General features: G+C 38.7%; 1 protein-coding gene across 2 annotated transcripts in view; it reads right to left on the minus strand.

Moving 5' to 3' along the window:
* The window catches only part of SEMA6D (semaphorin 6D), a 605,120-nt gene that overhangs the window by 165,561 nt on the left and 418,214 nt on the right, over window positions 1-21,345 (minus strand). For both annotated transcript variants that reach the window (XM_034661020.1, XM_034661019.1), the window contains one exon: window positions 4,793-4,824. The gene's annotated coding sequence lies outside the window, so the exon portion shown is untranslated. The remainder of the gene's footprint in view (window positions 1-4,792; window positions 4,825-21,345) is intronic.

The following is a 21,345-nucleotide window of genomic DNA, read 5'->3' on the forward strand; positions in this document are numbered from 1 at the left end:
CAAAGTAAATAGAGAAAAAATACACCAACTGCTCGGTATAGTAGATGTGTAAAAGAGGACAAGGATTCAGGCACGCCCTACTGCAATCTGCTGCCATGAACTCGCTTTGTCACCTTAGGGCAGTATCTTAACGTTTCTGGGCCTCGGGTTCTAGAACTATAAATTGAGAGAGCAGGAAATTTATAAGGCTGTTTGTTAGTTTGATGATCTGTGATCTATCTACTACCAGTCAACTCCAAAACAGCATGCTGGAAATACCATTTTGAGAGTCAATTAGAGGATTTGGTACTGACTGAAGGAAGCATATATGATTTTCATATACTTTAAAAAAAATTAGGTCTTACTTTCCCCAAGTCAGCTAAACATATTCCAAGGCCCTTGACCTCATCTTCACCAAAAACATCTAATGTGATCCTTATCATTTGATTTAAAGAATTTTGAGTCTTAGAATTGTATACATTTTAGCACCAGATGCCACAACGTAGATCATTTCCATTGACTGTCAGATTTTAGAGATGGGAAAACACAGGTCATGGTACAACTCAGTAGCAAGAACAGTATCAGAGCCCAATCCCACAGTTTATGCTTAGTGATTTTTCCATTGCCAGAATCTACGTTCAGAACTTTGAGTTGGACACATAGCTCATTGTTAATCTTTGAGGATTCCAGTGAGGAACACCAGCAAGCTTGTTTTTCAATAGCTCACACTTCAAGGGCTGGTAAGAGGTTAGTAAAATAAATGGACACCATATCATCATTTAGCTAATAAATCATATTCTTGATCACATTCAAACCACAATCATGGGGACACCAGATTTCCTTGAAACATCTGTAGATAAAGGAGCAAAATCACAGTAGATGCGAAGTCAGCCACCAATATAGTCTGCTCTTGGTATTCATGTCCTTGTGTATTTCCCTGCTGCACTGCATCAGGGTTGGTCTGCGTGACCAACAGAATACAGCAGAAGTGATAGGATACCATCCCCTCTACTCCTAAGAAGTTAGGTAGCTCAAGATTTTCTAGGCTCCATCGTTCTCTCAAGGCTTTATTTTTATGTGACCAGATGGGTTCTAGAATCTTTCTAGGAATTACATTCTGTAATAACAATTATATGTTGATCATTTCTTTATGTAAACCTTTAGTGCAAAACCTTAGATGTGCACAAAATGTCTCATTTCTTCATTTGTTAAAAATCAAGTTAACTTGGGGCACCTGGGTGGCTCAGTTGGTTAAATGTCTGCCTTTGGCCCAGGTCATGATTCCAGAATCCTGGGGTTGAGCCCCGCATCGGGCATCTTGCTTAGTGCGGAGTTGGCTTCTCCCACTGCTTGTGATCTCTCTCTCCTTCTCTCTCTCAAATAAATATAATCTTTTAGAAAAAATCAAGTTAATTTAGTTCCTGATGTCTATGTTACCAGACAGATGAGAAATCTAACCTCAGTTATTACTGAAGCTCCTTCTCTCCATCCTTCAGCATCTGGCCATGGTCTTAGTCATTGCCAAAGCAACAGAGAGGGCCTCTGGCCTTTTGTTCCCAGCTTGGCCTTTACATGCTTATTGTCCGATACTGGAGCACGTTTTCTTCAGGCCCAGGCTGGGCCACGTACTTGCAGTGGTGGGAGGAAAACCAAGGAGAGAACAAACACTANCTTTACATGCTTATTGTCTGATACTGGAGCATGTTTTCTTCAGGCCCAGGCTGGGCCACGTACTTGCAGTGGTGGGAGGAAAACCAAGGAGAGAACAAACACTATACAATACCTCAACAAATCATCCTACAGCAGGCAGTCAGAGAACAAATTAAATGTTGAGAAAAACAGAAAAGAAGTAAGGAACATGGTGCCAGCCTTCGGGTTTCTTAAACACTGGGAAACAGGAAGAGCAGAAACAATAAACCAGGGAACAAAAGTAGGGCATTTTAAGAAGTACCATTTAAATTGCAGAGGCTGAAGGAATCAACAGAAGGAAATGACCAGAGTGGAGTGGGCTTAATAATAATAAACTTATGTATATTTAATCCCTCACATTTGTATGTATATGTTAGGAAGGGCTTTTCCCACATTTATAATTTCATTTGAGATACTCTTTAAAATGAGGTTGGCAGGACAGAGGTTAACAGCTTCATTTTACAGATGAGGAAACTGGGACTCTGCTAGCTTTGGTATATTGTTCAGCCTCACAGAGCTGGTTAGTAGAGAAATAGACAACTGAGCCCAGCTCTCTTTCTACCTAGTCCTTTCTCTGGCCCCTCCTCCACTTCCATGGTGAACTGGTTCCCTGGAGGTAAGTTCTAAAGCAAGTTGGAATCCTTGACATGGACAAAGAAAAGAGGCATTCAAGAGTGACATGGAGTGCAGGTGGCCATGGGAGAGCATGGAAATATATGAGAAGGAAATGATCAAGTAGGTGGATGGTTCTGGATATAAAAGAGAAAAGCCAGGGTGTGAAACACTGAGAGAATGTCAAGTGGTGACCAAGGGAACCATCCATCTTAGATAGCAAATTCTCCCCTCCCAACCCCTGACTAAGAAATTTATCTCCTACATCTCTTCAAACTGAATGAACATAAAGAAAACACCAGTATCTTCATGTAGTATATCATCCAATGCAGGCATATATGATCTCTCTTGGTAAATCTTAGAGTGAGTGACATCATTCTCATTTCCTATTCTCCGCGTCCTGTATCTAAGGCTTATATTTTGGTCTGGACCACACAGACAGAGGTGAGGTCTTTAAGAAGGGCATCATATCCACTTGCTAATACGCCTCTATAATTCTTAGCAATATTTGATATTGCCACCCACACTGACCCCAGATAAAACAGTGAGAGCTTCCAGGGAGGCGTGACTCGAGCCAGGTTCTTCTATACAGCACAAAGACAGGGATGGAGTTCAGGAGATGGTGTATTGTATCTCAAAGTGGAACAAGACAGAAGGTCTCTAAAGGAACAATGGGATGGAGCACTGATTTAGGATAAGATGCCAGATATGTACAGTGAACTTTATGGTATTGTGATGCTGTGCTAATTTTTTCATAAATATTTTGTGTGTCCTGAAGCTTTGGTGTTGAGAATCTATGCTGATTTCTGTGCTTACAAATAAGAAAGTTATTAGCAAATGGAAAAAAAAAGAAGAAAAAAACCCAACCTCTACCAATATGCAATTTCTCCCCATACCCCAGCTCTCAACATTGTTATCTATTTTAATAAGCAACAGTATTTTGGCAAATGAAAATTCTCAAAATCCTCAATCACGCCCTTATCCCAAAGCCTGGACTTAGTTCGAAAGCTTTATGGCTCTGACTCAGTAGAGCTGGTTATCCTCTTTAATTGGATTGATGGCGACAATTGTAATTACCTTAGATGAGATTGCCTGTAATGTAATTATGCTTCCTTCATCAGCCTGAGCTGGACTTGTGGAATACATACAGAAGACGCCTCCAAGTACTGAGAGGTTAAGGAGAGCATCATACTGCTTCACAAGTCATGTTTGTTACTATACAGGATTTTAAAAATTATGTAGGAAGCTGAAGGAATTAGTCCTCTAAAGCAGCTTTTCTGATCCAAAGATGTTCCTGTATGAGCTATAATGTAGAGTGAGATGGCTACATTCCAGAGCTGTACTTTTATTTGAATAAAAAACATGTTTTAAGGACGTGACATGGAGGACCAATAGTAAACTGTATTTTCTCACTGTTTTGTTAGTACTTACTGTTTATAAATAGTGATTGCACCTTAAAAGACATTTTAAAAAAAACACACAATACATAGTAAAGTTTAACCTGAATTTTTTGTATGCTTTGAAAAGTTAGTTTCTAAAACTAACATAATAAATAACAGGAGGTAATTTTAAAATACTAGTCTTTATGATAGATGGAGCTATAATTAATACCTAAGGAGCCAGCTGCTCTACTACAATAATGCCTCTCTCTTATTTTCCAATTAACACATGGAGAACTTTAAAATTTTTCAATTGGAAGCCCAGCCTCTAAACAGGACAAGTCTGCCAAACGTACTGCAAACACATGTAGTTTAGGAGAAATGGCACATACTGGAAATCCACCCCAATCTTATTAACTTTAGCATTGCTCTCATTAAAAATAGAGCTGCTTATGGGTTTTTCCTTCTGAAGCATATGAAACACAGAACTTGGAAATGTGCCCTTTTGAAAAACTTATTCCTGTATTCACAAACCAGATGGTGCACATCAAATGCATCCTGATTTCCTAATGAAATAAAAAAAGGATTCCTATTGTGTTCTTTAATAAGATTAATGCATCCTCAATTGCTACTTTGGACAGATACTCCTGGAAAGTTAAACAACTTGGCTAATGCTGTCCTGCTGGACCTGGACAGGAAGGCCTCGGCTGAGCTGAAGAGCTGGGGCCATACTGAGGGGCACTCTGCTTTTAATTTTTCCAAAGTAGGCTCTAGTGGAGGTGCAAGCCCCACCACAGCTGCTGCTCACAAAGAAACCTTCTGTCTGAACATCAGAGATGAAGAGTCTGCTGTCTCATAAAAGAGCTAATCAAGCAAAAAAGGAAAAAAAAAAAAGAGTCCCTCTCCTCCCTTCCTTTCCTCTCTCCCTCTCTGTCTCCCTCCCTCCTTCGGGTCCACTGCTTGGTTTAGCCATCAAATTATACTTGTAGGGTGCTCTCGTCACTAATATCACCAATAAAAAACTAATTTTAGGCACCATTTGAATGTCACACTCATGACTTTGAAACACCATACTGTTAAAATGTATCCAAAGCCAATAAAATTATGCTGGATTTTTCCAACAAATTGCTTACCTTGGAGAAGGCTGGCTTGTGTGGTCAAAAATCTGAAAAAAGAAAAGAGAAATGGATTAATTTTCTATTACTTCTGACATTTGCCACCACGATACTGCATTAAACATAGCTGTGGTATGTCTATTAATTAGCATGTCATTTCTTGCTTGAAGTAATAGAATGGTTTAAGCCAAGTTGGATTCTAACCTGAATCCAGTTGCTCTATTTAATTCCGCTATTAAGTTAGGAATATGTTCGGCCAAGGAAAAGCATCCACCAATAGACTTGAATAAAAAACTGTGGCAGTCAAGACACTGTAGCTGTAAAACATTATTATTTTCTTTAACTTTCAACAAGTTGAAGATCTCTGAAACACTATGTCTTATTTTATCACCCTGCACAGAGAAGAAAATTTTTTCTTTGTGCCGAAACACCCTGTTTCATGAAATGCAACATCCTATCTCATTTTTCTTCATGAACTGCTCTAATTTAACAGCTGGGCTGGAAGAGCACACGTTATCAACAGGTTCAGTCATATAACACCCCAAACTTGGAAATAACGACTTGGAAGCTTCACAGCCTACAAAATAAATCAGTTACCCTATCAATTCTATAAGCCTAAGAGTCTGAAAATGGAAGGAAGGCATTTTGAACAGCACTGTGCAAAAGCTGTTGCTGAGTTAGGTGTTCAATTAAGCTGAACATCATGTCATGTTCCTAGTTTCCTTTGCAGAAGCATTTATTTTACATTTTAAATATGCATACCTTCTAACTTGGGCGAGAAAGACTTAATTTAAAATAACACCACCACCATCAATTGATGCTATTGTTGATCAATACTTCAAGATTTGAAAAAGTTTTCCCCAAATGTCACACAATTCCCTGGGACCTAGGAGCTTTTCTTCCCTTTAAGGTGTAAGAGCTTTTCCTATTGCTGTTTTGCCATTAAAAAAAAAAACAACAACCCAAAACAACAACAAAAAACCTATTTAACAAACCACTACCAAATCCATCTAAAGGTTAGCATTCTTTTTATTTTAGTGCTACTTCTTAATGGGCAAAAATTGATTGATTAGTTCACCTAGAACATTCTTAGCCTTAGGGCAGAAACAGTGCTTTGTATACAATAGTGGACTGGATTTAAAAAACAAAAAGAAAATCAACATTCAAGAATACAGTGGAGTTCAAAAATGAAAGAAAACAGAAAAAGCAAATTCAGAAAGCATATTAAAACTCATATTTATTTAAAATCTGATGGATGTGTTTTAAGTTGTATTGAATTATGTGTGTACCGGCTTTTCATCTTAGCTGGAAATGTATTTACACGGAAAAGTCCAATTCATCTGGATAGTTTATATAGTGAACATCAGAATCTCCGTACACTTTTTGATAGAAACAGTAAGACAATTATTTTCCCAATAAATCCACAACTTCTATTACTTCCCTTTCCCTCCACCACCATCGCCCTTCCACAGTGACTCTGAAACTAATTTCAGGAAGAAGATTCTCTAAGTGGAAAGTTTGTTGACCTTTCAGAAAAGACAAGAGGTGAAAGAGAAGCAGCTAATTCCTTGCCACTGGCTAAAACGAAGTGAGTGAACCTGTGTAATACTAATTCCCTTATACTCTGATCTTATCTCTGACCCTCTTCTATCATTTATTGTTTGGGTATCTGGAAGTACCATGCCCCCAGCACAATGATTTATACTGGGCTGGTGATAGGTAGTAAGGAGGGCACGTATTGCATGGAACACTGGGTGTTATACACAATGAATCATGGAACACTACCTCAAAAACTAAGGATGTACTGTATGGTGACTAACATAAATAAATAAATAAATAAATAAATAAATAAATAAATAAATAAATTTAAGTGTGTATGCAAATTCCTTGGGGTGCTTCTTAAAAATGCAGATTCCTGTGTTCCAGCTCAGCTCAAGTAAATCTGAATGTCTAAAGGGTCAGTGACCAGGAATGTTCATTTTCAATAAGCTTTCCAGGCACCTATGACTGGGTTGTCATTTTGAGAAATACAGACTTAGGAAGATATGAAAAGTGATCATGGGCTGCACCAAGTGTCAAGTGTTGGGATGGATAAGGTGTATTAAATTGATACCCACGGAGTAAAAATTTAGTACTTTTAGAATGTGTTCGAACTTGTGACCATCAACTTACTCTATACTGCTATACACCTAAGATGTCATATAGGAACTTAATGGTAACCTGAATTCAAAAACCTAGAATAGATACACAAAAAATAAGGAGAAAGGAATCCAAGCATTAACACCAAAGAAAGCCATCAAACCACAAGGGAAGAGAACGAGAGAAGAAGAAAGGAACAGGAACTACAAAAACAACCAGAAAACAATGTAAAAATGGCAGTAAGTACATATTTATCAAAAACTACTTTAAATGTAAATGGACTAGGGGCGCCTGGGTGGCAGAGTCATTAAGCGTCTGCCTTCGGCTCAGGGTGTGATCCTGGCGTTCCGGGGATCGAGTCCCACATCGGGCTCCTCCGCTGGGAGCCTGCTTCTTCCTCTCCCACTCCCCTGCTGTGTTCTCTCTCTCGCTGGCTTTCTCTCTGTCACATAAATTAAATAAATAAATAAATAAATAAATAAATAAATAAATAAATAGATAAATAAATAAATGTAAATGGACTAAATGCTCCAGTCAAAAGACAAGCTGACTGAATGGATAAAAAACAAAAACAAAAAGCAAGACCCATCTATATGCTGCCTACAAGAGACTTAATTCGGACCTAAAGGCACATACAGACTGAAAGTGAAGGGATGAAAAATATATCATGCAAATGGAAGAAAAAAAAAAGCTAGGGTAGACTTATTATTATTATTATTATTATTATTATTATTGGGTAGTCTTTAAAACAAAGATGTAGCAAGAGACAAAAAGGGCTTTACATAATGATAAAAAGATTAGTCCAATAAGAGGATATAACAATTGTAAATATCTATGCATCCAACATAGGAGCACCTAAAAACACAAAGAAAATGTTACCAGACATAAAGATGGAAATTGACAGTAATACAATATTAGTGGGGGACTTTAACACCTCACTTACGTCAATGGATAGATCAACAAGGAAACAGGGGTTCTGAATGTCACATTAGACTAGATGGTCATAATAGATAGATACAGAACATTCCATCCAAAAACAATTGTATATACATTCTTTTCAAGTACACATGAAACATTCTCCAGGATACACCACATATTATGCTGCAAAGCAAGTCTCAATAAATTTAAGAAGACTGAAATCATATGAAGCATCTTTTCTAAACATGATGGTATGAATCTTGAAATCAATTACAAGGAAAAAAACTGGAAAAGAGATAAACATATGGAAGTCAAACAACATGCTACTAAGCAAACAAATCGAACAGGAAATTAAAAAATCCATGAAGACAAAGGAAAATGATAACAAAATAGTCCAAAATCTTCAGGATGTAGCAAAAGTAGTTTTAAGAGGAAAGTTTATAGGCATACAGGCCTACCTCGGGAAATAAGAAAAACCTCAAATAAATAACCTAACTTTGAATCTAAAGGAGGTAGAAAAAGAACAAAGCCCAAAGCTAGCAGAAGGAAAGAAATAATAAAACTTAGGGCAGAAATAAATGAAAGAGATTATAAAAATAATAGAAAAGATCAACGAAACCAAGTGCTGGTTCTTTGAAAAAATAAACCACATTGATAAACCTTTAGCCAGACTTCTCATGGAAAAAAGAGAGAGGACTCAAATAAAATCAGAAATGAAGGAGGAGCTATAACAATAGACACCACAGAAATACAAAAAATTATAAATAATATTATGAAAAATTATATACCAACAAATTGGACAAGCTAGAAGAAATGGATAAATGTCTAGACACATACAATGTTCTAAAACTGAATCAGGAAGAAACTGGAAATTTGAACAGACCAGTTACTAGCAATGAATTGGCAATCAAAAAATTCTCAATGAACTAAAGTCTAGGACCAGATGGCTTCACAGGTGAATTCTACTGAACATTTAAAGAAGAGTTAACACCTATTCTCTCAAACTATTCCAAAAATATAGAAAGGGAAAGAAAACTTCCAAATTCATTCTACAAGGCCAGCATTATCCTGACACCAAAACCAGAGAAAGACACTATACAAAAAAGAAAACTACAGGCTGGCTGATATCTCTGGTGAACAGAGATGCAAAAATCCTCAACAAAATATTAGCAAACTGATTTCAATACATCAAAAAAATAATAATAATTCACCCATCAAGTGGGATTTATTCTGGGATGCAAGGATGGTTTGACATTTGCAAATCAATTAATGTGATACATCATACATCATACAAGGAAGGATAAAAACAATATGAATATCTCAATAGATCATTTGACAAAATACAACACCTGTTCATGATAAAAACTCACAACAAAATGGGTTTAGAAGGAACATACCTTAACATAATAAAAGCCATATATGAAAAACCCACACCCGACTTTGTACTCAATGTTGAAAACCGAAAGTATTTCCTCTAAGATCAGGAACAAGACAGGGATGTCCAGTCTCACCACTTTTATTCAACACAGTACTGGAAGTCCTAGCTATAGCAGTTAGACAAAAATAAAACAAAACAAAAAAACCCACATCAAAATTGGTAAGGAATAAGTATTATTGTCACTATTTGCAGATGACATGATACTATATACAGAAAACCCTAAAGACTCCACCAAAAACTATTAGAATTGATAAATAAATTCAGTAAAGTTGCAAGATACAAAATTAACATATGGAAATCTGTTACATTTCTATACACTAATAATGAAGTAGCAGAAAAAGAAATTAAGAAAGCAATCTCATGTACGAACGCACCAAACAGAATAAAATACCAAGGAACAAATGTAATTAAGGACGTAAAAGATCCGCATTCTGAAAACTATAAGATATGGATAAAATAAATTCAAAACAATATAAATAAACAGAGGGACATACTGTGCTCATGGATTGGAAGAATTAATACTGTTAAAATGTCTATACCACCCAAAGCAATCTACAGGTTCAATGCAATGCCTATCAAAATAAGAATGGCATTTTTCATAGAACTAGAACAATTAATTCTAAAATGTGTTTGGAACCACAAAAGATCTTAAATAGCCCAAGCAATCTTGAGAAAGAAAAACAAAGAAGGAGGTATCACAAAGCCCAGATTTCAAGTTATACTACAAGGCTACATTAATCAAAACAGTATGGTACTGGCATGGATATAGATGCATGGATAATAGAATGAGATAGAGAGCCCAGAAATAATCTACACCATATGGTCAATTAAATTACAACAAAGGAGGCATAAATATGCGATGGGGAAAGGAGTATTTTCAATAAATGGTGTTGGGAAAACTGGACAGCTACATGCAAAAGAATGAAACTGGACTATTTCTTATACCATACACAAAAATAAATAGATTGAAATAGATCAAAGACCTAAATGGAAGACCTGAAACCATAAAACTATTAAAGAAAACACAGGCACTAACTCTTGGACATTGGCTTTAGCAACATACTTATAGAGAGGTCTCCTCAGGCAAGGAAAACAAAAGCAAAATAAACTATTGGGATTACACCAAAATAAAAAGCTTTTGCACAGTAAAGGAAACAATCAACAAACCAAAAGGCAACCCAGTGAATGGGAGAAGATACTTGCAAATGATATATCTGATAAGGTGTTAATGTTTAAAATATATAAAGAACTTATACACTTCCCAACTCAGCACCAAAAAACCCCCAAGCTACCCAATTAAAAAATGGGCAGAGAACCTGAATAAGAAATTTGTCCAAAGAAAACATTCAGATGGCCAACAGACACGTGAAAAGATCCTGAACCTCACTAACCACCAGGGAAATGCAAATAAAAACCACAATGAGATATCAGCTCACACCAGTCAGAATGGCTAGTATCAAAAAAAGAAAACAAAAAACAAAACAAAACAAAAGACCGAGAAATAACAAGTGTTAGTGAGGATGTGGAGAAAAGAGCACACTTGTGCACTGTTGATGGGAAATGGTGCAATCACTGTGGAAAGTGAAGTTCCTCAAAATATTAAAAATAGAAAACCATATGACTCAGTAATTCTACTACTTGGCATATATCCAAAGAAAACAAGAACACGGATTCAAAAAGAATTGCACCTGTATGTTTATTGCATCATTATTTACAATAGCCAAGATATGGAAACAACCCAAATGCCCATCGATAGATCAATGGATAAGGAAAATGCGGTATAGATATACAATGGAATATCAGCCATAAAAAGGAATGAGAGCTTGCCATTTGTGACAACATGGTTCAACCTAGAGGATATTATACTAAGTCAAGTAATTCAGATATAGAAAGACAAGTATCAAATGATTTCACTTATATGTGGAATCTAAAAAATAAAACACACACACACACAGCAGACTCTTAAACATAGAGAACAAACTGGTGGTTGACAGGAAGAGGGGGAGGGGTGGGTGAAATAGAGAAGTACAAACTCCCAGTTATAAAATAAATAAGTCATGGAGATGAAAAGTACAGCATAGGGAATATAGTTGATACTATTGTAAAAACATTGTACGGTCACAGGTAACAGATAGTGACTGCATTTATCATGCTAAGCATTAAGTAATGTATAGAATTGTTGAATTATTATGTTACACACCCGAAACTAATATAACATTGCATGTCAATAAAAAGCAATTGACATTAACTAAGATATACAATATGATTATTTAAAGTACAAAAACAAAAGATTATATATGGTGTTAGAGTCAAAACAGTGGTTGCCTGGGTGTGGGAGGGGATATCTAAAAGGTAACACAGATGAGGGAATTTCAAAGTTGTTGTTTATACAGATGTCTTCAGTTTGAGAAACTTCATTAAGCCAAATATTTGTAATATGCTTTTATGTGTGAATATTATATCTGAATAAAACAATTCTTTAATGTGAAAAATACTGATGCCCCATCTCAGAAGACATGCACAATGAATTTTAGTTTGAAAAAAAAAGTATTTAATATATAAGTACAACTTGTACATTATTTGCAGATGTTTCTCCTTCTCCTTTATGATTTCCAAACAGATATCTGACCTGCCTTAAGCATTATTTTGCTTTGGTAATCTATAAATTACTGAAAAAGGAGAAAGTATATGGAATGTAGACCCCAATTAATGTGGACCTTATTCATTGTTTATCTCCAGGTAAGTCACAGAATCCTCGAAGTTTCTAGTTGGAAGGACTTCAGAAAACAATTAGCCCAATCTTTTCATTTTTTTCAGGTGAAGAAGCTTTTATGTAGAGAGATTAACTAGCTTTAGGATTATTTTATAAATGGGGTGTTGTGAAAGATTAATGGAAAATTTTAGCTGTGATCTTAAATAATTCCCAGGTGTCTTGCTTAATTTTTACCCCTTCTCAGTTCAAATGGAAGTATCCATAAAAAGACCTACATAAGTAAATACAATTAATCCTAATCAATCATGTACTGTCTTGGATTTGCTTAGAACCAAAATACTGAAATGGACACATGGCATCCTGCTGGCTCTAATTTTCCATCAATTCATGAAGCACTTCATGGTTTGCTTGTGACAACACAAACCCTTCAGCTTCGGATTATAATTAATGTTATGAAAGGAACTGACATGCCCATAGATGTGCCATGAAGTTCCTGAGTGTGGAATGGCCCTTTTTGTTACATATAGTTTGCATAAATGATAATAGACATATTAATATCACTTTCTTTGTTTTGGCCTCAGGATGTCACTTCCTTTATTTATAAGTTAGCTTCAGGCTAGATGATATATAAGAATCTAACAGAATGATACAATTAAGCTAAAACAAAGGACTAGTATAAAGATACCAACTTTTAATTTAAAACATATATAAAAATGTTTGAAAGATGATTATCTCTCCTATCACCATCATTTCACTGAAAAGGAAAATTTTAACGCTAAAAGCATAGGAAGCACATAATTTCAAAATAAAGACCACTCTTCAATGGAAAAACAGACCTAGTAAAATACTATATTGTCCTTACGTTTTCCATATTGCTATAGATTCATAATAACTTGGTTAATGACCAGCAGCAATCTATGAACTATTTTTTGGGAGCCACTGCTCTAAAGTTCTCCTACAAAGAACTTAAGGACAGCATTTCCCTAGGTGTATTTGATACAACACTCATGCCCTGAGATGTTTCTAAATAAAGGATTTCCTGGTTTTAGAACAAAAGGGGGCAGTGGAGGTGGTGAGTCCTTCACAGTATAATCCTCTTTCAAAAATTCTTAGTGAAAATATTACAGATTCGGAGTTCTTTCTCTCTTTGAAAGATTTATTCATTTGAGAGAGAGAGTGTGTGTGTGCGAAAGCATGCAGTGGGGCGAGTCAGAGGGAGAGAGAGAGAGGGTCTTAAGCAGACTCTGCTCTGAGCAAGGAGCCCACGCTCACGACCTGAAACGAAGAGTCCGACACTTAACCGAGAGTGCCCCAAAGGCACCCCCAGAGTTCTCTTGAAATAAGGCAAAATGTTAACTTTATTTCATCCATCATTCAAAAAATTTATTTACCCTAGAAGATATTTTTTGCACATAGCACTTGTTAACATTCTGCAAAACTAGTGTTCTGCATAGCACGCTCTCAGAAAGTGTTCTACAGTTTTCCCTAAATCAGCTCCACATCCTGAAATGCCAGCTACAGTTACGCGGCCCACCATTCTCCCACTCCCTAATGGTAACTTTGGAGGAATCTTTGACCTACACTCAAGAAATAGTAGTTAAGTGAACAGGAAGTGAGCCAACACTGCAGAAGGCAGGCCACAAGGCCAGTCCAGAATCAAGCCCTGGAGGAGGGTAGGTCTTCGTAAGGGAGATGGTGTCCTCCTACCCTCACCAGGGCAAGCCATATCTTCCAGGTCTTCTTTCTTCCTGATAATTTTGGAAAGCTCAGCTGTGTGTAAGGAGACCAAAAGAACAATGGCTTAAACAAGATAAGTTCTATTTTCCTCTGGTATGTATAATTACGTCATCATGCGCAGTGGTTTTCAAAGTGCAGCCCAGGGTAGGACCATCAGCATCACCCAGGAACTTGTTTGAGATGCAAATTTTTGAGACTCTCCCTTTACCTGCTTAATCAGAGCCTTGCCAAGCCCTCTGGGTGATGCTGATACCAAACCTTCAGAACCAGTGATCTAGACGTAACCGGTCCAGGGCTGGAATGCGGACTCTGTCCAGGGGGTCTTCCAGGATCCCAGGCTTCTTCTCTCTTGATGCTTCACTCACTATACCCCGAGAGGAGTCCGTTATACACATGAACCCGAATGACTTGCTCCACATGTGTTCAGCCACAATGCCTATGCTCTCTTCCCCAGGAAACATTGTCCAAACCAGGCTCCTCCTCTGAGTTCCTCTGTCATAGGTCTGGTTCAGGCCCCATCAGCTCTACCTGGACTGCTGCAATGGTCTCCTAGTTGCCTCTGTTCTGCTCACTGATTCTCTTCAGCCTGGTCCACCCCCACCTAACTAACCGAATTATCTTTTTTTAATGTGACGTTTGCCTCTTACTAGACAATCATCGAATTTCCATGGCAAAGCTTTAACTCTACAATAAAGGTGGCACCTTTCAATATCTGGCATCTATCTTTCTTCTCAATTCTCCCTCAATTCCTCACCTGGACACCTTCTGGATCCCAGTTACAGTAAACCCCATTTCCAGATCTGACCACATTGCTTTGTCTTGCATGCCTTTGCACATGCTTTTCCCTTTGTTTAGAATGCCTGTGTTAGGAGTCCTCTACACACACACACACACACACACACACACACAGCTTCAGACACACTTCTTCCAATCTTATTTTTCACCTCAAAACACCTGCTCATTCCTTGAAATCTAACCTACACAACACATATGTGGGGTCTTTTTCAATTTTCCCAAGTGTGGCTCCTTCTTCCTTGTGCTCTCACTATAGGTATTCTTATCAAATGGAATACTCATCAAATTGTATTATGATTTTCTGTGTACAAATTTGCCTCCCACATTAGATGGGAAACTTCCTGGAAGCAAGCAGTGATGCTTATTCAATAAACATCAAATGCCCACTTTGTGTCTGGAAGTTCATATCCTAAAGTGTAGAGCTTAGCACAGTGTCAGTGTCCAATAGGTACCCAATAACTGCAGATTCAAAGCATAAGTGAATGAATGTTTTCTGTAAATTCTCTCAAGGATGTAATGATTGTAATTAACACCTATTTACAATATACCTGTGGGTGTGCCTGAGAAACACACATAAGTATCTTAGTTGTTAGTAACGTGTTAGGTTTGGTCACTTGAAAAATGGGAAAGTATTTTCAGAGTAAGTACTGGACTTTAAACAGCAAAAGAAGAAGGAGAAGGAGGGGAATGAGGAGAAAACCGCCTGGGACCAGGGCAAAAGAAGTGAAATTTCTACACTCAAAGCAAGGAATGTGTTTCTATCTGGGAAGATTGGGCAAAATAGTCCTGTAATGATTTCAGCTCTACAGAGAAACAAATATTATCCTTCCAAGTTTGTAAGACTTAATGGCACCTGTCCCTCTTGCTTAGCAGGAGATGGTGAATTATGTTGTCTATGCACTGATGAATTTAAATTTCCTCAGGCATAGTTGACTGTGATGCCACTTTACCCTGAAATCGTTTCTTTCATTATTTTTTTAAAGAAAGGAGAATGTCCTAATGTTTGAAGCTTTTCTTCCAATTATTTAAAAAATGAAGATCTTTCCAGGCAATTGTCCAAAACCAAGAGCTTAAATTAAAATGCTCATTTTCAGAATTTCTCATGTAACTTCCTGTTTGGATTGAGGATATAGATCTTCTTTTGACTAACCATGGGACAGAGAGGAATGAATGCTTCTGAAATTCTAGACCAAGTTAGAATCAAGGACACTTAGCAGAGACAAGTGGTACTGCTGCGGCTCTCAGGAAGAGGCCTAAGGGCAAGCCAATCTTTTTATGATCTGTCCTGTGCCAAGACCCAGCTTTTTGTTTATTCCATCAGTGAATGCATTCTGGAAGGTTATGCTCATTATGGTACTTTGTCACTAATCTGATAAGAAAAAACAATTAATGTGATTGCCAACATTGTTACTTTCCATAGTGAAACAAGCAATATATATGCAGTTTTGAGGCATAATCGTTGGATGTAAAGTATTATGGACTGTATTTACAATTTGTTTGTCAATTACGAAGCTACTATACAATGTAAATAAAAAACGCTACAATCTTTTCATAATTTTTATGAAGGGCCCTTCTAGATGCAAATTTTTATTTATGTAATTTTCATAGGATGCAATTTGACGTAGTCTCCATCTCGTAAGCAGGGGGTTTTTTGTAAACACTCTATTTAGCTTGCAAGTACCATACAGTTAAATGACTAATCACAGAAACTCAGTCCATGATCATTGACAAAAATGGCCACACTTAGAGCTGAAATTAACACAGAGGAAAGTGGATCTGCTTTCACCCACCCCCAGGAAGTCAATCACAGCAAAATGGCCCAACCATGACAAGTTTGTTATGAGATACAATTAATTTGTGCAGTCTGAGTCAGAAAAAAAAAATGGTTATCTTAGGTCCTGTTTTCCCACTCCAAGTATGCTGGATGCAGTGAAGGGGCATTGGTCCACAGCAACAGGGCAAGACATTCTCTCAATGTTTGGATAAGATGTGTGAACTCTTTTTCACATTTTTCTTACCCACTAACTCTTCTCTTATGGCCTACCAAATACAAAGATATTGATTTTAAATGAAATGTACTTATGAAATAGTAATGATATTTTCCCAGCTCCCATTACCTTGATTTCAGAAATAACATCTAGTTCACATTAGGGACTTACATTATGGCTAGAAGACTCAGAAAATATCACCAAGAATGCAAGACAGTGGGTAAAAATTGCTCCCCCATGGATTTCACTCCTATCCCTGCAGAGTTTAGTATTTTATATTGATAAGTGCTGGGGTCTTTTGGCATATGTTTACTGTAGTTAGTTCTCTCCCGTTCTCCACTGTGGCTCTTTCACAAAGTCACTCTCCTCAAGTTCTCTCTCTCCTATCATATTGCTTTCCAGTGTCAGTAGATAATATTGCTCCTTCAAACCCAGAGACACCAGAAGTCAATACATGGGAACTCTCTCAATATCATGAAACTTCTTTATCCACTTCCACATCCCATTCTTCATCCACATATTTATGTCTTTACCCATCCTCCCCTGCTTCTCCCCTGATACAATGAAAGAGGTATTTCTCTTACAGCCTAAAGCTTTCAACTTTTGGTGCATCTTTCCCATAAATATCTCAAATCAAAAAGAAAGAAAGAAAGAGAGAAAGAAAGAGAGAAAGAGAGAGAGAAAGAGAGAAAGAAAGAAAAAGAAAAAAGAAAACTTTCTATCAACCTTTCTATTCCTTGGAAATCAAACTTCATTAAAGAAAGAGCTTCTAATCCTTATTCTGGGTTAGCCAGACCATTAAAAGGACCCTCCAACAAAACATTTCTCCTGGTTTTTGTGTCCTTGTTTAGTTCCCTCTCTTTGAAGCTGAGCAGGACTTGTGACTTACTTTTGGGCCAAAAGAATGCAAGAAAGTGACATCATATAACTTTTGAGGTTTGGTCAAAAGAACTTTTGCACTTTCCACCTGGGTCTCCTTTAACACTTGTTCTTGGGGAAGCTAGTTGCCATATAAACAGTCCAACCAACCTGAGAATACGACACTATTACAAAACCCAAATTGGCTATGTAGAGAGGTGGAATGGAGAAAGAGAGCAATGCCCATCCAGCCCCCAGCAGTTCCCATCATCCCAGATGAGGCACCTGCCATGTGAATGAAGAAGTCCTCTTAGCCCAATAGAACCTTCAGATAATCGCAGTCTGGTCATGATCTGACTGCAATTGTAGGAGAGATCCTCTATTAGTTTCCTAGGAATGCTGTAACAAGGCACCACAGATTAGGTAGCTTAAAGACAGCAGAAATTTATTCTCTCACAGTTCTGAAAGGCTAGAAGTCTGAAACTAGGTATGCTCCCTCTGAGACTCTGGGAAGAATCACCTTCCTTGTCGTTTCCTAGCTTCTGAGGGTGGCCATCAACCCTCAGCATTCCTTGGATTACAGCTGCATGGATCCAGGCTCTGCCTCTGACATCACAGGGAATTGTCCCTGTGTGTTTCTTTCCTCCTTTTCTAAGAATGTTAGTCATATTGGGTTAACAGCCCACTCTACTCCAGGATGACCTCATCTTAACTATATCTATGAAGACCTTATTTCTAACTAAGGTCACATTTTGCGGTCCTGGGGATCAGGACTTCAACGTATGTTTCTGAGGGACACAATTCAGCCCATAACAGACCCCCATGTAGATCCCTCCAGCTGAACCCAGTCAACCCAAAAAACCATGAGAGATAACAATCCATGGTGGTTTCAAGCCACAAAGTTTTAGGGTGGTTTGTCCCATAGCAATGGGTAACCAAAATGCTTTTCTTTACTGAAATCATTTCAACTAACGGCAACCTGGCTTCTGCCAACACATTCTATTGACAAGGTTACCAGTGGCCTCCTGGTGTTAAATCCAATGGACAGAGGTGCTGTTCCAGAAGGGTGACATAGCCTACACATCTACCTCCCTTCCTGCCTGAAGTCCAAATGACCAAAGAAATTTGTATATGAGAATAATTCATCAAATCTCTGAGAAACAAAGAAAGGTGACATCAGCAGACAGAAAGTGGAAGCATTTCTTAAAGACTGAAAGCAGACAGAGTTGGAAAGAAGATGCAAAAACACAGCCAGGGAACCCATAGTTCAACAGGCTGAAGAGGGGACCACTGAAATGGTGACTCGTGTGGCCTCCTCAGAGCCCAGGGAAGAGCCCAGGCTCCAAGTCGCAGGATCAGAAGGCTTTGTCAGAGCTGGAGCAAGTGTCCCCTGCCCTCATTTTTGCTCTCTCAGTGCAGAGCAGGCATGCTCCTTCACCTGCAGTAGTTAGGAAAGTAAAGTAGGACCTTTCTGGGGGTGGGGGTGGGGGTTCCTACCTTGGGGATTGGAGTCAGAGGGGCAAGTGGCAGTGTCCTCAATAAAGGCAGAACTCCACAGACAGGGGGAGAGCAAATTAGAGGGGGTGTCCAACAGCTCAGCACAGGCTCAGGAGCCAAACAAATGCTTCCTCCCATCCACTTCCCTCCACTTCCCCTTTCCTCCACCACAATCCAGGTGGGCGTGGTGCCCTCTGCTCTCCAGCCACCCTCCCACCCTGAAGAAAACTTGCCTCATAAGCCTAAGCCTAACCACTCACCGTATCATGTCACTACTGATAGTGCAGAGTTGTTCAGAATGAGAGACCCCTTTAAGTCTGTATTTCCCAATGTGGGCACTATTGACATTTGGGTCCAGACAATTCTCTGTTGTGGGATCTGTTCTGTACATTGTAGGATGCAGGTCAAGTGACATTCTTGTCCTCTACCCACAAGACACCATAAGCATGCCTCCACCACCCCATCCCTGAGTTGTGACAACCCAGAATGTCTGCAGACCTCACCAAATCCCCCCTTTGAGAACTGATTCATAACTCACAACCCCCCTCTCTGGCTTTCTGCTTATTATTAAGAGACTATAAAACTCCATCCTCTAGGAGACACTGATCAGGTCTAACAGTAACTGCCTTCTCAGCTCCTACTCCACTCTCTAAATTGTTCCAGGGACTTGACTTCACAGAGCCACAGCAGCAGCACAGTCTTGCAGACAACATCTAGATGTTGGTCTTCACACAGCACTTGCAAAGGCCTGCAAGGGAAGCTTGCTGCTCTTTCAAATGCATGATTTGTGGTTTCAGATACGTCCGGTACTTGTGCTCACTCAAAACTTCTCCCCAAGTAAAGACTTATCAAGCCCTGAGGAGCGTGGTTTATAAAAGAGAAAAAGTAGGAGTGTGTGGTTGAAAGGCGGATACCAGCGATTCGACTCTCTAACAAGTGAAGTCAGCGGAGGGAGTAAATTATTCTCCGAAGGACTGGGGTAGAAAAGAAATCAGGCTAAAATTCTGCCCCTAGACAGTAGGCCTTGCTGGAGTTTCATTTAAGCTAACTGCTCCTCTCTGAAAAGGAAATGTCCCCAGGAAAGACAAGCCTCGCCCACTTCTTCCTGGAGAGACCTTCAGACCCCAGGTGCTGCCAGAGATGAAGGGTAGTGTGGGAGGAACCCTTGGAGAGTGAGAAAAGAAACTTCACTGGAGTCTTTAGGGCTCCTTCTCACAGGCCATCTCCAACTAAGGGCAATGGGAGTGTGCGCTGGGGGAGGGGCAAGGATGGGACGAAGAGACCCTTCAGCTCAGTCTTTCCACAGGCGGTGGAGGAATTTCCTCATTAGTTAGGCATCTCGTTTTCTTTCTTTAATGCTTTTCTCTGGAAGTAGATGCACACATGTAACCTCCCAACAGCTCTTTTCAGAGGGAACACATCTGTCCAAGTGAATAAATGTTGCCAGCTCAAAGCTCATTTAGGGGCAACAGCAAGCTCACTGTTACACATATGGAGAAGGGGAAAGTGATCCAGGCCTTTTACAATTGACCAAGATGTCAAAGTGGTACCTTATTAAAAGAAAGGGATAAACAATTGTTATTGTTCCAGAGCAGTGGTCCGCAAACTCTGAGCCCACCATCTATTTTTATAAATAAAGTTTTATCAGAACGCAGCCACACTCATACCATCTTTGGTTGCTTACAATGGCAGATTAGTTGTGACAGAGACCATACGATCCAAGAAGTCTAAAGTATTTATTATCTTGCCCTTTACAGAAAGAATTTGCCAACCAGCTCCAGAGTACAGATGGAAATTTGTTTTTAATATTTCATCTAGTTGCCTGCTTTTCTTCTCTGTGCTTTAGCTGTGCTTAAACAGAATGTGAAGTTTTCAGTATAAGACTGTGAGTTTTTGTAAAAGATATACTTAGATTTCTTCATTTCTTAAAAAAGATTTATTTATTTATTTGTTTTAGAGAGAGAGAGCACGAGCAGGGGAGGGGCAGAGAGAGAGACAGAGAGAGAATCTGAAGCAGGCTCCACGCCCAGCACAGAGCCCCACACAGGGCTTGATCTCATGACCCTGAGATCTTGACCTGAGCTGAAACCANAAAAAAAAATAATAAAAAAAAATAAACAGAATGTGAAGTTTTCAGTATAAGACTGTGAGTTTTTGTAAAAGATATACTTAGATTTCTTCATTTCTTAAAAAAGATTTATTTATTTATTTGTTTTAGAGAGAGAGAGCACGAGCAGGGGAGGGGCAGAGAGAGAGACAGAGAGAGAATCTGAAGCAGGCTCCACGCCCAGCACAGAGCCCCACACAGGGCTTGATCTCATGACCCTGAGATCTTGACCTGAGCTGAAACCAAGAATCTAATGCCCAACCAACTGTGCCACTCAGGCACCCCAGATTTCTTCACTTTTAAACTAATAGTGTTTTCAGAAAGGTCTGGAATGCTGCAGCGTGGTCTAGTGTGGACCTGCAAGTCTGCAGGGAAAGAAGA

This window comes from Ailuropoda melanoleuca, chromosome 5 (assembly GCF_002007445.2).
Source record: "Ailuropoda melanoleuca isolate Jingjing chromosome 5, ASM200744v2, whole genome shotgun sequence".
In the NCBI taxonomy this organism is placed as follows: Eukaryota; Metazoa; Chordata; class Mammalia; order Carnivora; family Ursidae; genus Ailuropoda; species Ailuropoda melanoleuca.